Source organism: Ambystoma mexicanum, chromosome 12 (genome assembly GCF_040938575.1).
Source record: "Ambystoma mexicanum isolate Mex_15411 chromosome 12, UKY_AmexF1_1, whole genome shotgun sequence".
NCBI classification, from domain to species: domain Eukaryota; kingdom Metazoa; phylum Chordata; class Amphibia; order Caudata; family Ambystomatidae; genus Ambystoma; species Ambystoma mexicanum.
The window spans coordinates 1,160,561,822-1,160,576,714 of NC_090936.1; the positions used below are offsets into that span (position 1 = coordinate 1,160,561,822).

At 46.8% G+C, this 14,893-nt stretch overlaps 1 protein-coding gene across 3 annotated transcripts in view; it reads right to left on the reverse strand.

Moving 5' to 3' along the window:
• TBC1D30 (TBC1 domain family member 30) overlaps positions 1–14,893 on the reverse strand; it is a 956,754-nt gene that overhangs the window by 908,366 nt on the left and 33,495 nt on the right. The window lies entirely within an intron of this gene.

Below are 14,893 nucleotides of genomic sequence, written 5' to 3' on the forward strand. Positions count from 1 at the left end.
CAAGTCGGGGCTGATCCCCCTTCCCCCCCCACCCCCATCGCGAAAATGTGCGATTAAGCCCTCCCCTCTAGGACTCATTGTTGTATGGTCCTGGAGGGGAGGGCTTAGGCGCAGAGGTGTTCAAACTGTGGGGCGCGCCCCTCTGGTGGGCTACAGCCTCATGCCCAGGGGGGCGCGCATCCACAGTTTGAAGAAGAAAAAAAAAAAGGATAAATAACCAAAGGGTCGGGCTGTTGCTTCATTAACAAGCAGCAGCCCGATCCACGGCCCCTGCCACACAGGCTTAGTAAGTCGAGAGCCAACCAACCTCTTTCTCCTATCTGTGCTACTGTACCATACAAATTAGGGGGGAATCGCTCTCCTGCAGCCTCTCTCCCAGTCATCGATTCTTGATGATTTACTGGTGCAGTCACAAAAAAAAAGATTTTTGGGGGGTTAATTTTGTTTACAAAAGTAGCGCATTGCTAAAACCCCCTGGCTGCCAGTTCATTGTCCTTGGAGCGTCCCAGGCTCCCTACCCCCTGAGAGCCACCAACCTTGGGTGCTGTTTTATAACAAATGAAAGACGCAGACAGAACAATAATTGCGTGAGTCAACTGAGAGATGAATGCACTCATGCTCCATTCAGAGAGGCTTTGTAAATGTAGCCCTGACAAATCGGAGAATCAGGGGGGCAAAGAAGCACTGCACATCACCGCTTCCTCTTCATGGGTTTATGGTTGCCACCTGAGAGGTTGCCAGCAGCTAACCTGCCATCCTGTTCCAACTCCATGCCTCATGTGCTATTCCCTGGTCAACCAAACCCTGTGAATTTATAGGCCGCATCAGACCCACAGAAGTCTTTTTAGCGCCCGTCCTAAACATTTCTTGCACTAGTGCTATTAACACGTGCAGCTCCAAGGTATAATATTAACAACCAGTGTTTGTGGCTAAAGGGCCGGCATAAAGTCTCTATTTCAGAGCCAGAGTCAAATGATAAGGTGCTTGTGGCAGTATGGAGTTCCAGGCCTCTGCTTGGACGCCGGGTTCTGCAACCTTTAGCTCTGCAGATGTGTTGGACTACAATGCTCATCAGCCCCAGCCAGCATAGTCAAACGTGATGGATCATAGGAGTCGTAGTTCAAAACATCTGGAGAGCCACATGTTTAAGACCCCTGGCTTTAAGGAACAGGAAGTAAAATAATCCATGAAAGTAACAGGAGTATGACGTTCCTGGATCTACATGGGTAGAATAAAAGTAGACTAGAAGAACAGCCTGGGGGCATCAAGTTTATGTAGGATGGAATGGTGGGGGTCTGAGTCACCTGAGGAGACAGGGGTATTTTACAGGTCTGAAACCTGGTAATCCACTTTACAATAAAAGACAACATGGAGAGAGGTGATGTCTGTGTGGCCTGTAAATCTGCCGAGATACCACCAAACTGTACTACCATTACTGCCACTTGGTCTGGCGGTATTACTGCCGGATTACAAGTGGTGTTAGGCAGTGTTAGTCCCCATTAATTGGAGTCCATACGACTCCATGGTGGATTTCAGCTGTATTACCCCCATAATCCCAAAATTCTCTGTAATTTTATGCAAAGCTGCATTTTATTTTTATAAGGTTATTTTACTCACTGAATCCTGATCAAGTGTTTTACGTCTGGACTTTATTAACTGGGTGCTCGTAATTGCAACACAAGCGCTCTTTACAATCTAAACTAGAGGTGTGTTTGCAATGTTGATTGTTCCAAAATACATCTCCTAGTGTGCTGCTTTGGGTCAGGTGGCCCCCTTTAAACTGTACACAATGATACATTTTCTGGTTGACATACTATGTGATTTGTGTATTTTATAAAGGAAACTAAGACCAATAGAGCTCACCACCCCAGAAACTCCCAATCCCACCTTTGGGGGCATTCCTGTGGACATGGGAACACAGAGGAAAGAATGAATAAAAAATTATTTGCCTTCAAGAGGAAGCTAGACCTTTGCAAAAGAACAGTTGGAGCTGGGCAAGCCACCTAGCAACATTAAGGTCCAGCTTTGATGAATACTTCCCTGAAGTAAATGCTGGCATTAATGACTGGGTGATGCAGACTTTTCTGGCAGAGGACGTGGTGCATCATCCATTTGATGCCCAGGAAGAGCTGATTGAGGTTCAGTCGGACACTACTCTGCAAACTGAATTTAGGAACATTGCAGTGGGTGAATTTTGACTGAAGGTAATCCTAGAGTATCCTACATTGGCATGGTCTGCTATACAGTCCCCCTTACCCTTTGGGTCTTACTACTTGTGCGAAATAGGCTTTTCAGCATTGGCTTTTTTACTGACTCCTTCATTTCTTGAATAAGGGGTGTTTCAAATGAATGTTGAAAACGCGGAAAGTGGGAGTTTTAAAAACATGGAGACAACCATGGCTACAACATTTAGACGCAAGTGCTTCCATCAGTCCCAAACATCACCTGGGTGCAGGGTGAGCCTGAGTAACAGCCTTTTAACATTGTACACTACATTACCAGAATTTCTGGTAAACTACAATGTTAAAGCAGTTAAAACTCTTACCCCCTGCACTCCCCGCCCACCCCCCAAACCACCCCCACCCCCCCCCCCCCCCCCCCCCCCCAAGTCTGAAACCACTTTTGATTGCATTATACTTCAGCCAGGATTGCATTATACTTCAGCAGCACATCTGATGTGTCCACTGAAAGGTTTAAGATTAAGCCACATCCCCAACTCTATCTGGTTACCCAGAGGTAACCTCTTAGCAAATTTCACTTGTGGCTGGCCAATCTACAGCAGCACTATTGTAAGTTTGAATTGTTGATGTTTTACTTAACTATGGCACCACACACGTCTTGCTTGGTAGTTTTTAATCGGGAAACGTCTTTACTTCTCGTTTCCCTTGAATTGGGAACTTTTTTTTTGGTGGTGGTGGTGGTGGTGGTACTCCACCTTGCAGCTGTACCTTCTGTTTAGCAAGCATTTCATTCTCTCATCCTAGTTGTGTTGCTGAAAAATTATAGAGCGGTGGAGTAGGGGCAGTGATGTCTTACTGGTATGCAACTCGAAGGCTTAAATCTCCTTCTTTCTTGGCTTTAGTATATGAAGTGCATGCTAGCCAATGTTTCCACTGTTCTGTGTTGCGCGCGCCAACACTCGCCCCCCGCGCGCTGTTTCACCAAGTTGGCGACTACATGCACATTTGCAGTCATATAACTGCCAGTGATGACACTTCCTGTATTTGACCCCCCCCCCCCACCCCTTGGGAAATTCATAAGTCGGCTCCGCTGCTTCACGATTATTCAGCCAAAACCACCTAAACAAATGACGGCAGGGAGGCAAACTCCCAAATGACGCCCAACTCTGGACAGTCTGCCCCAACACCTAAGAGATGAAATACAGAAAACCATTCAAAACTAAGGATCCAATCCTTTTTATACGGGCAAAGATATACAAGAATGCGTGATAGTTCTCCATTACTACAACATGAGCCCATTCGAACACTGGATAACAATGTACACTTTCATGTTACTTCCTCTCCCCATCCTATCTAACTTACACAGATTCATGTTCTGGTGCTCACCAGACGGCTCCCACTTACCTCCCCCAGATAAACATCTCTGAAGCAACCCTAATGCTTTAACAGAAATAAAAAGTAAATAAAGAAATAGTGGGTGTGGACAAAACCTTGAGGCTTCGGGTGGGTGACTAGCCAGCGCGAAGCAAGGGCCAACGCTACATATGAATTTCCAGCTTTGACATGCTACATATATAGTGGGCACGTGTGTTTTTATAGCGACGTAGACACGTAGTAACTACTAGGCTACCTGAGGGTTTTAGCGAGCGCACTATTAGCACTTGCCCGTCTCGTGTTTTTAGGGCAATATATAGAGCATGCATTAGCAACATGCCTTTAACATTGATGGACGCTTTCAACTGTGTCAAAATGAGCCTGATACTGCAACACAAAATCAGATTTGCCAATGGAGGCAGTGTGGTGAAGGAGATTTGGAAAATAGACTGGCTAAGGAATCTTTTTAAATACACAGCCAACAGGCGCATTTTACAGCACATTTCCCAATATATCGGCTGATGGGAAACTCGTGAAATAATGCACTATTTCAAAGTCTACCAAGATGCCTAAGAATATCATGAGGGAAAGAGGACTTGGCGCTTCTGGGCCTCTGTGCGGTATCCACAGCCACACCTCTCTTCTCTCACTCGGAAGACTGGAGTCATGTAGCAAATTATGAAACAATTCTCTGCAAAGCCAAAACCAATAATGTAGGTGCACATGAGGCAACTGTTTGCGCGGTACAAGCAATGGGGGCACAGCAGATAAACAAGCTCTGGCCATGCTATACATTCTGTCCAACAGCCTGTAAACAGAGAGCAAGGATGCTTTATCCATGCACTGGGGCTTGTCAAGCAAATTACTGCGAACACGGAAATAGCACGAATTTATTTGTGGTTTGAGAGCATCCTGTCCCTTTGTCTGAGATTAAAGACCCGAATGCCCCTCGAAGCAAGCTCGACATATTCTTGCGTGTCCTGTGTGCGGAAATATTGCTGCAATACATCAACTGCCTATTTTAAATTTCCTACAGGGCCTCCCGCAGGACTCTCGTGAGAGCCCTACGCAAGAGTTGAAGCGGGGCTTCCCGCTAAGATTCATTAGGAGCGCTGGGAGCCAACAAAAGAGAGGGCAGCCCAACACTCTCCTCGCAGGATTGAAGTTCGAACAGGCTCACCAACCTGCACAGCACACAGCATCTCAGGAGCTACAGCCAAAAGACTAGCTAGCCCCCAGTCCCAACAGTTCCGATACCAGCGAGGCCCCGGGTCTTTTCCAGACCTAGCAACTACCCTGACACAGGTGAATACGGCTGGGACTTTACATATACTTATGCTAATAATGTTGAAAGAGTATAAAGCCAGTACTGTGTGTGTAAAGAGAATAAATACTAATAACTACGCCTGCTTGAGATCTTTAACCATACCACAACATAATCAGTGACGAGCATCCATCAAGTGTGCCCCATGTACCCCAGGATGCAAGGAGTAACGCCACCTCCGCCGTTCTTGCAAGTTCCAGGTAAGCCAACCATCAGTGGCGCCCCCAGACATTTTTTCTAGGGGTGGCCTGATGAGGCCACAGGAAATCATGGGGTGGCACACCAAAACAAACACATAACTGAATTTCACGAAATCTATTATGCCGATGTAGTAAATAGTCCAGTTGAAAACTGTATCTATGAGATTTAGGGAATTGCATATTGATATACTTCTAGTCATTATTTAACTGTTAACTAATTAATTTATCTGATGCGCATAGACTAATAGCAGTACGGGTAACATTTTGAGTTCCACAATCCTGTTTGTGCGAGACTTGTCCTTGGCCTCAATCCCTGGGATCGTATCTCGCCATCCATGAAATCTCTTTGGTTCGCAGTGGCTGCAAGGATTAAATTCAAGACCCTTTGCATTCTCCACAGGGCTTTCTGGGGCCTGGGTCCAAAATACCTTCAACTTGCCCTCTGTAAATACCTTCCGAATCGAGATCATTGCTCCTCCACCTCCAGCTCCCTCAGGGTCTGTCGCTTCGCCAAGCAACGAGTTGGTGGCAGATCTTTCCCCAGCAGGGTCCTTCCTCTGGAACAGCATCCCAGTCACTCAAACTTGAGGAGAACCATCTCTGGTTCTGGAAGCACCTCGGACCTTCCTCTTTGCTTCTACCTTCGCTTCCTCTCTCCCCTGCTGATCTGTCTGCTTTGGTACAATGCACCTGGTTTTTCCACCGCTTTCGGTCCCAGGTCCATGCCCACCCAGCCACTCACCCGCACTGCCCTTGTCAACACCTGCACTTGGGTCTGTATCTGTTACCCTACAGTCCCCTTACCTGCACTTACCAGACAACCCTCGTCTGTGCTCAAATCTGCACTTGCTACCTTTTGTATCGTTGTACCCATTGCTCAGCACTTTCCACTTCCCCCTTTCCCTTCCCACTGCACTTGCGCGTTCTCAATGTCACTGGGCTAGTAAGATCGTTGTTTTGTCTTCCCTTGTTCCCCTCCCTTGCCTCGTCACACTCTGAAACACTTGTTTATGAGCGTGATGCAAATAAAATATAATCATAGCCAGAGAATCCTCTAAATCTTCACTCACAAGTTTTTAATTGCCAACATGTCTACCGAATATAGTGCACTCAGCAGGGTTTGACGTATGTAGGACTAGAATACTAGATGTATCTTGTCATGGTACTGCATTTATGATGGGAAGGCACCCTATGGTACATTTTACGCATTGGTCTCCACAAAAGAATCTTAGGGAAGACAGGTTGATGGCAAGATGAGTCTACCAAAAGGCTTATTTTCAGTTTTTGAAATGGCAGCTCTTCTGCTATCCCCGATTTAGTTTTCAGAATGCTACTTGTAAGTTTGAGCAACACATCTTTCCTTTACTATTTTCTGTTTCACTGAGAATACAACCCAGGTAAAGTCACCACCTGCCAGTGTGCATAAAAAACCCAGGCAGTCCAGACTTTCTTAGGAATACTCTTACTCTTCAGTTAGTGGGTGGGATTGGCCTTTGGAATTAGCATGACCATGGGCAGTCAGTGAGCTGGTAAATAAAATGCCCTTATGTGTCCCTCCTCACAAGTCCTGTCATTCCTAATTGTACTCTAGTTCAATAGTTACAGCAAAAATGAAAAATAGAATGAAGTAAAACTAAGGTAAACGTGAACCTCTCTGGTCAGTTGCCCCTCTGGTCCTTGGCTGCTCTGGTGGACTCTCCTCTGGTCCTTGCCATGGCTCCCTTGCAGGTGAACCTTTGGTCCATCCCTTCTTTGGTCTCTGGGTCTCTAATGAGTTGGTGGCAGAAACGAGAAGCAAAACGCTTCCATTTTCTGTCAGTCATACAAACAAGTACCATAGCTTCCTGAAACGCACATAACCAGTGCTCCGCACAGCTGATAAAATATCTAAAATGTTCACCGTACAGAGCCATCTCTTTTAAGATCTGCAAACATCAATGTTGTAACAAAGCAATCTTGGCCTGATACCTCTGCTACTGCATCAGCCCCCTACCCTATTTCTTGCAGATTCTGAAGCTCCTAGAAAGTGTGAAAATGGCAGATGGTGTACAATGAAACACTATTATAGCGTAACAGGAAATTGCAGAGTGTGGGGCAGTACTCTGGATGGCACAAGCAACTTCAGTGGCTGGGAGCAACAGGGGAGAAAATGTAATGTTGGTTCAACCAAGTTAGTCCGCTATACTAGAAACTCTGGTGCACGGACTTGCTGGTGAGACTGCCTGTCAAATCAAGTGATTGGAGACTGGGGGAGGGCCAGTGCAGAAATCATGCAATGGTTTGTGACAGTATTGGAGCCACTAGCAGAGGAGCACCAGGGTACATCAATGTGTCCCTACACTTATTAAAACTGTCCTATTGTAAGGGCGAAACATAATCACTGTTAAGCACTCCAATTTGTGCAGTTGAAGTCAGGGTGAGATTGCATTATTCGCCCAGGATCACACACTAATGCTAAACAGCGAAGCAGGGATTTTAACCCACTCTCCAATTTAGGCACAACCACCTTCTTCCATGCTTTACTTGGAAGAAATAATAAAATTTTGGGAGTCGAGGCCTACAATAATACTGTCTTATAGAGTTCACTTGCAAAATACGCAAATTGCATAATAAAGCATCATGACATGTAAATCCTTATAGCAGCATGTTGAGATAAAATAATATCAGGGTACCTTTATTTTCCACATCCTGAATGAAAAACTATAAGATGCAAAAGGTAAACTATTTACCTACTTTGTTTCCAGCACTTTAAAACGCACAATAAAAGAAGTTGTGTAGTAAACTCACTTAGGTTTGGAGATTCGTCAAATCTCCAGCGTGTTATGTATGGTTTTAAGAACATTCAACTAAGGACATCAATGCAAACTTAACTTTTTAGCAAAACAGGCTATTAGACATTATGGGTCTGAACAAATATTTCATAAAGTGCTTTACTGTGTTGCTTGCTTTAACTGTCACAGATTTTCAAGGTGACTGGTGGTCTTTCAGTTGTAAATTCATCATCCTGCATTTGAAAGGCTATGCTGCTGAACGACAAAAGAAACGTGGTGTCCAGTTTATTTTTGCGTTGGCTGGGGCTGGCGCCTGATAACGGCGCAGGCGCAGGACTCAATGTGGGAAAGCACAGTGCCTACTGATACTAATGGTGTCAAAGGGTCAGGGTTTCACTCTCCACCAGCAGCAGAATGAGGTTCAAGGCTTGAGTAGCGGCGTGTAATAATTCCATTGAGCTTGTAGGGCTGATAGTAGTAGGCATGTGAGCTATGAACACTGATGGTAGCACTCCCTCGAGCTGTGGGCATTGGTAGTAACGCGCAGAAAGAAGGGAGAGGGAGATGGGTCCGAAGAAAGGCTGTTGTCTACGGGGCTGGTTCATGTTATAGGTACCCCATCTGAATCAGCTGCCGTATATGCATGACTCTTGCTGACTGATTGCAGTAGAGATCACTTTCTTTGTGGGGGAGGTTTTGTGAGGAGAACAGGTCAGTGCTTAGACTTTTCCCTACGCCACTAACTTTATTTTTCAGATCTCAAATAGTCCAGTGCTAGCCAGAACAGCCACGCGACAGTGAATATGTTACTCTTCTTTCAGTGGCATATAAGTTGAACCCAAATTAAAATTGTTCATAAGGTTTTGTTTAGTAGGTGGCTTAAAACATTAAAGGGAACCCAGAGATTTGACGACGGGCAGGACAGGGGAATACTTTTTTTTCTCGCACTGAACTTGGCATGTTATTGTCCATACACAGTTCAGTGCTAAAAAAGAAAATGTGCTTGCTTTTTCGCGGGGTGGCTGATAGGGGGGGCCAGAATTTTACCAAGGGTGGCCGTGGCCCCCCTGGCCACCATTTGGTGGCGGGCCTGCCAACCATTCCATGGCTTCAGTGGGAGCCTTTGTTTCAAAAGTACTTGGAAGCAATGGGTGGAACTGGCTAGACCGCAGCATGCAAGAAGGCCATGTTGCGGAATGCGCTGGGTGTAGAAGGACAGAACGCTTGTAGGCCTTAACACGGAAGCCCTGACGGGAGAAGGGGATGATTCCTATAAAGAGGCAAAGCAAAGAATTGCCAAGAGGTTTTCATGCAAAGAAAACGTTGTACTACACAGAATCAGGTTATATGGCAGAAAACAGGAACTTACAGAGCCTGTAGACGACTACGTGGTTATGTTAAGGGAGTTCGTGGCATTGTGCACTTTTCGAGCGACATGCTCATTGTGCACACGAATAACAGAAAAGTGCAGGATAGGTTTATCCTTGAAAAGGAGATATCCAAATTGGGAGAGCGGTAGAGGAGACGTCCTGCAGGGGCAAGTAGTGGGTGGCCACTTCGCAGTCACCAGAAGGTCAGTGGGTACAGTCCAGAGGCAGAAGAGAAAAGGGGCTTCGCAATGCCAAAGATGACGCAGCAGGGAGACGTGAATCGCTGAAGTGCCACAGGTGTGCCAGCACCAGTCATCTAGCCAACAGCATAGAATGTTCGAAATGCAGAGATGTGATGGACATTTTGCATCGGTGTGCACCTGGAAAGGGAGGAAAACTGTGGCGGCAATCCAGCGTGAAGAAGGCAGAGAAAAGGCCTACTCTGATGAAGAAGCATGTGCTACAGTCTCATGGTTAATAGCATCACAACCAGGAGGGAAAACCCTCATTGCACCATTAAAGTCGAAGGTCATGAAACAAGGGTAATGGCGGACACAGGTTCAGACCTTACCATACTACCATTGAACCTGTATGAAAACATGGTGGGGAAAGAAAGAGTGGAGGCGTACAAGACAAACATCAGTCCCACGGTCTATGGATTCGCTTGTGTGAATCTCCTAGGATACATCAGGGCAACAGTGGAATTCAAGGGAAGAGTCACAAAAACCAAAGTGTACTTTGCAGAAAACGGACCACAGGTATAAGGCTGGGATGACCAGGCCAAATTGCAAACTAGGCTAGACCCCAGCGTGGAGGGACATGTTTTGAACATAAACAAAAGTGGGACCACAATCACCAAAGAAGAGTTTCCGGAACTATTTTTCAGACACGCTCGGCCGAATTAAGAACTACGTGCACAAAGGTTAAAGCAAGGAGTTGTACCAGTCAAGCACAGGGTGAGACTGGTGCTGGCGAGAGTCGCACTGCAAGAGAAACTGAACAAGATGCTGGAAGAAGGAACCATAAGAGAGGGTGGAAGCGTCAAAATGGCCCAGCCTAGTAGTATTAATAAAGAAACAGAACACAGGGACTTGTGCATCTGCAGGAGCTCGTTGAGGTGAGGAGGGCAGGCGCCCCACCACACCACCGAAGCACCCACTTCGTCTGAAGCAGCTCGCTTCACTCCCCGTGACCAACGAGGCCTGCTGCAAGCCACTTTCTGCCTTTGAAGACACAAGGGCACCCACGGATCCATTTACCCCTGCTTGCCATAACGGATCTATTTATTCCTGCTGCCCACAGCTGCCCACTATCCAAGCAGCACCAGGCAGAGCTACGTGTGCCCTAAATTGGAGTTTGCCTGAAAAAGGAAAAAAAAGAAAACAAAATGTTGGGCGCGACGCAGCGCCACAATGAGGCTGCGTTTGCCCATTGCTAGGCTACTGAGGCCCTCATTGTCCAGCCAGAACCGCCGGCAGGCGGAAGCGCCGGCCTGCGGCAAAGGCCAAGAAAAGGCTCTGTTTGCCCCTGTTCGCCACGGGGCGCCAGAAGCCCACTTCCTTTGTACCCACATCAAGAACTAACTCTGTCGCGTAATCAGCCACAGGACACCTATGCATCATGACTCCAGAGACTCCGCTCACCCCTTCAAGGCTCGCCATGCTCGCTCGCTACAGTGCATTCAACAACTACTAGTAAGTCCATGGCATAGTATTCTAACCCATTATGGTATGCTGAACTTGCCCAGCCCCACCGAACCACGTACACTCAAGAGTCCAAATGCCTGAAAATTGAACTCTGCCTGCTTTAGTGCCCCCACTGTTGAAAGCTGCACCTGGTTTGCCTAATGTCCCATTGTTGAAAGTTGCATTATGCCTCCCTTAGTGCCCCACTGTTGAAAGCTGCATTTTGCCTACCTTAGTGCCCCACTGTTGAAAATTGCATTATGCTTGCCAAGATCAGACATCGGTCACCTGTCTGATCTCAAAGCAAACTAGCCTATGTCATTATAAGTGAACTAGCCTACGTCATTTTAAGTGAACTAGCCTACTGTACGCCTAGTGAACTAGCTTGAACGTGCCCTCCCATTGTTCCTAGATCCATGTTACGACATATGTGCGAGACTCTCAAACTCCACTTCCATAGTGCATGAACGGCTCTACACTTAGAACTGAGCTAGCCTCTGCTCCACTGTCGAACTATCACCCCGAGATGCCCCCGCCTATATGGCCTGCCTTTACAGTATCACCCTAACTATGGCAACTGTCCTCCCGCCTCTCAACGCATTCTTACCACCGGACGTTCTTCCTCCATTGCAACCATATTCTTTGTTGCAATCACCACATACCTATGGAGAGTCTTCAGATCGCAACAGTTGCAAAACAGACTCCCTACCCAACTCCACCCTTAGTCCTGCTGAATGGATCCATCTCTTTGCATCACCACCCACACCGTAGACTCCCTGCCCAGTGAAGGCAAGGAACCTAAGACTATGCTCTCGGATCCCTCAATGTAGGATTCCACACAAGAGAGTCCACCAACCCTGTCTACCTACGTCTACACCTCACCAGTCCAACTCCTCGCCTTCCCACCAAGCTTAAAGCACCTGAAACACCTAGCCCAGCTAAACAACCTATCATTAGAGGTGCACTCATTAATGCCAGATCTCTGGTCGCCCATGCATTAGACATTGCTGACTTGATTTTGAGCAATGACCTGCACTTCCTGGCAATTACTGAGACTTGGTTGCATCAGGCCCAGCATTACAACTAGCCATCCCAGATGGCTACTCCATAATAAGGAAAGATAGAGAGGACAGCAAAGGAGGCGGCGTAGCATTCATTGCTAAAACATTTCTAGGCCTCAGAGCCTCCCCCGCTGCCAGCCCCACATCAACAGAGCTATCTGTCAAGATCCCAAACTATCCTCTTGCACCTCATCTACCGCCCCCTAGGTCACATCTCCTCTTTCGAGGAAGACATCTCTGATCTACTGACTAACACTAAACCAGGATCACAAATAATCCTCCTTGGTGACTTTAACTTAGGTCTCTCTGATCCGAACGACCTCAATGCCTCATCCCTGGAAAACACTATTTCCCAGTTCGGCTTTAACCAGCGCGTCACGACCCCGCCGCACAATAAAGGTCGAACACTGGATTGGTTGGCAGACCGCAACTGCTTTACAACCATCCTTCAAAATACCCCCACTGCATGGTCTGACCATCATTTAATTTCCTGCACCATCCAGGGGAATGTACCTACCACTCCAACTCCCCACATTGCCCCGCAATTCCTCGCAAGAAACAACCGAAACGTCCTGTGATCCAGAACATCCTAGACCCAGCCAACTTCAAGGACTTGGACTCAAACAAGCTAGTTGACCTATACAACAACACACTGGAGGCTGCTTTGAATAGCTTCACCCGCATTAAACTAACCGGAGCCAAACCAATAGCCCACCTTAACAAGTGGTTTACGCCTGAACTAAAAATCCTCCGGAACGCCAAAAGAGCGGCAGGATCCATTTGGAGAAAATCAACTAACCCCACAAATAAGGCGCTATTCACCTCAGCCGCCGCATCTTACAAATCTGCTATCCTCAACGCAAAAAAGGAAACTTATGACAACCGTATTCTCAATGCCAAATCCAAGACTAAAGAGCTCTTCAGTATTCTCAGGGAACTCGAGTCCCCGGCACCAACATCGGAAACCTGTGTGAAAGACGCAGTTTGGTGCGCTAATATACAGAAAGCACTTGCAGACAAAATTGCTATGCTCCAATCTAAAATTGAGCACAAAAAAACACAGGTTGGCCAAGAACGCCAACCCCACCTCCCCTCTGCCTACTAACACCCCAGACTGCCCACCCTTCTCCTGCTCACTGGTTGTGGCCAATGAAGTGGAAAAGATCATTAAAATGCTCAAACCATCCAGATGCCAAGGAGATCTTTGCCTAGCAGCAATCATTCAGGAAGGCGCCAAGGATTTGTCCCCATTCATCTCTGCATTAATCAATTCCTCCTTCGAGACAAGCACGGTACCCAACAACTTTAAGGAGGCCTGGGCCTTGCCCCTCTTAAAAAAGAAACCTAAGCTAAATCCCAAAATTCCCACCAACTATAGGCCCATCACCAACGTTCCCTACATCCTAAAGATTCTAGACAGAGTGGCCTACCTTCAAATCCAGAAACAACTGGAGGATTACAATTTATTGGGCCTTAGACAATCGGGCTTTAGGCCAAGACATAGAACGGAAACAGCCCTCCAGGACCTTAAAATCCAAATGGATGAGGGTAAGAACAATGGTAAGCTTGCCATGCTCCTGCTGTTAGACTTATCGGCAGCATTTGATCTGGTCGACCATCACATCCTCACTGTTCACTTGTCCACAGCAGATGCCTTCTCCAGCAACGCCTCGACCTGGATACAATCATTCCTGTCCAATCACACCACTAGGGCCTTCCCTCCTTCTGCCTCAGAGGACCCAATTCCCATCCACTGCGGCGTACCGCAAGGCTTGTGCATCTCGACAATGCTCTACAACATCTTTACTAAGCTCCTTTTTGACCGTCTTCGACAACCTGGGTGTCACATATACGAACTATGCCGACGACACCCTGGTTCTCATCACACTCTCAGGGTGCTATGAAGATGATTGTAAAAGGATCAACGAGATTTACTTGGAAATCCAGGCGTGGATGGCAGACCACTGCCTCTGCCTCAACAATGAAAAAACCGAGCTCTTGATCGTCGGCTCCCAAACCCGCCTCAACAAATTAGACCCCTGCTATGCGTCCCCTGCTATGCGTCCATCAACATCGCTGAAAACCCAATCAAAGTGGCCAAAGAAATCAAAACTTTGGCAGTATACCTAGACTCCACCCTCTCCCTCAAGAAGCAAGTGAACGCCACTGCCTCCTCTATGGCCTACACTAACAAACTAATTAACTCTTGCAAGTCATTCCTTTCGTAAGGTAGTTGCATTACCTTAGCCAGGGCACTAGTGTTATCCACGATTGACTACTGTAACACCCTCTACTTAGGCACATCCGAAAGGAACCTCAACAAACTCCAGGTCCTTCAAAATAATGCCTTAAGAGTAGCATTAAGCATACCGAGATCTACTCACATCACAAGTTTAAGATAAGACGCCCATTGGCTTCCGGTACGGGATAGAATTGCCCTTTGCACGCTCGTCATCACCCACAAGTGCCTCTCAAATTCCGCCCCCAAATACCTGGCAGATAAAGTCAACAAACGTTAACCAACCAGAGCCATGTATTCACACTGCCTAGCTGTTCCTAGACTTCTTCTGAAAGGAGCATGGGGAGCGACCTCCCCAGTGTTAGCTGCCAAACAGTGGAACGCCCTACCCCTTAGCCTTAGATCGAAACCTTCATTCTGGACCGTTAGAGCCAAAGTAAAGAGTTGGCTCCTCGGTAAGAAACAGGAGTGATCAGCTACCTCACCCTGTGTACACCTTGCCCGTTTATTCTCTATCATGCCTGTTGTAACATTAGATGCTTGGTATTGTAACTGATTCTCTCTTCTGTCGGACCCCATGTAACCATGGTCGACTTGCACTTATTTCTCATGTTGCTTTTATTTTCTGCTGTCTAAAATGTCTATAACACTTGTATAAACTTTAAGCGCCCAGTTACCCGAGGATTCAG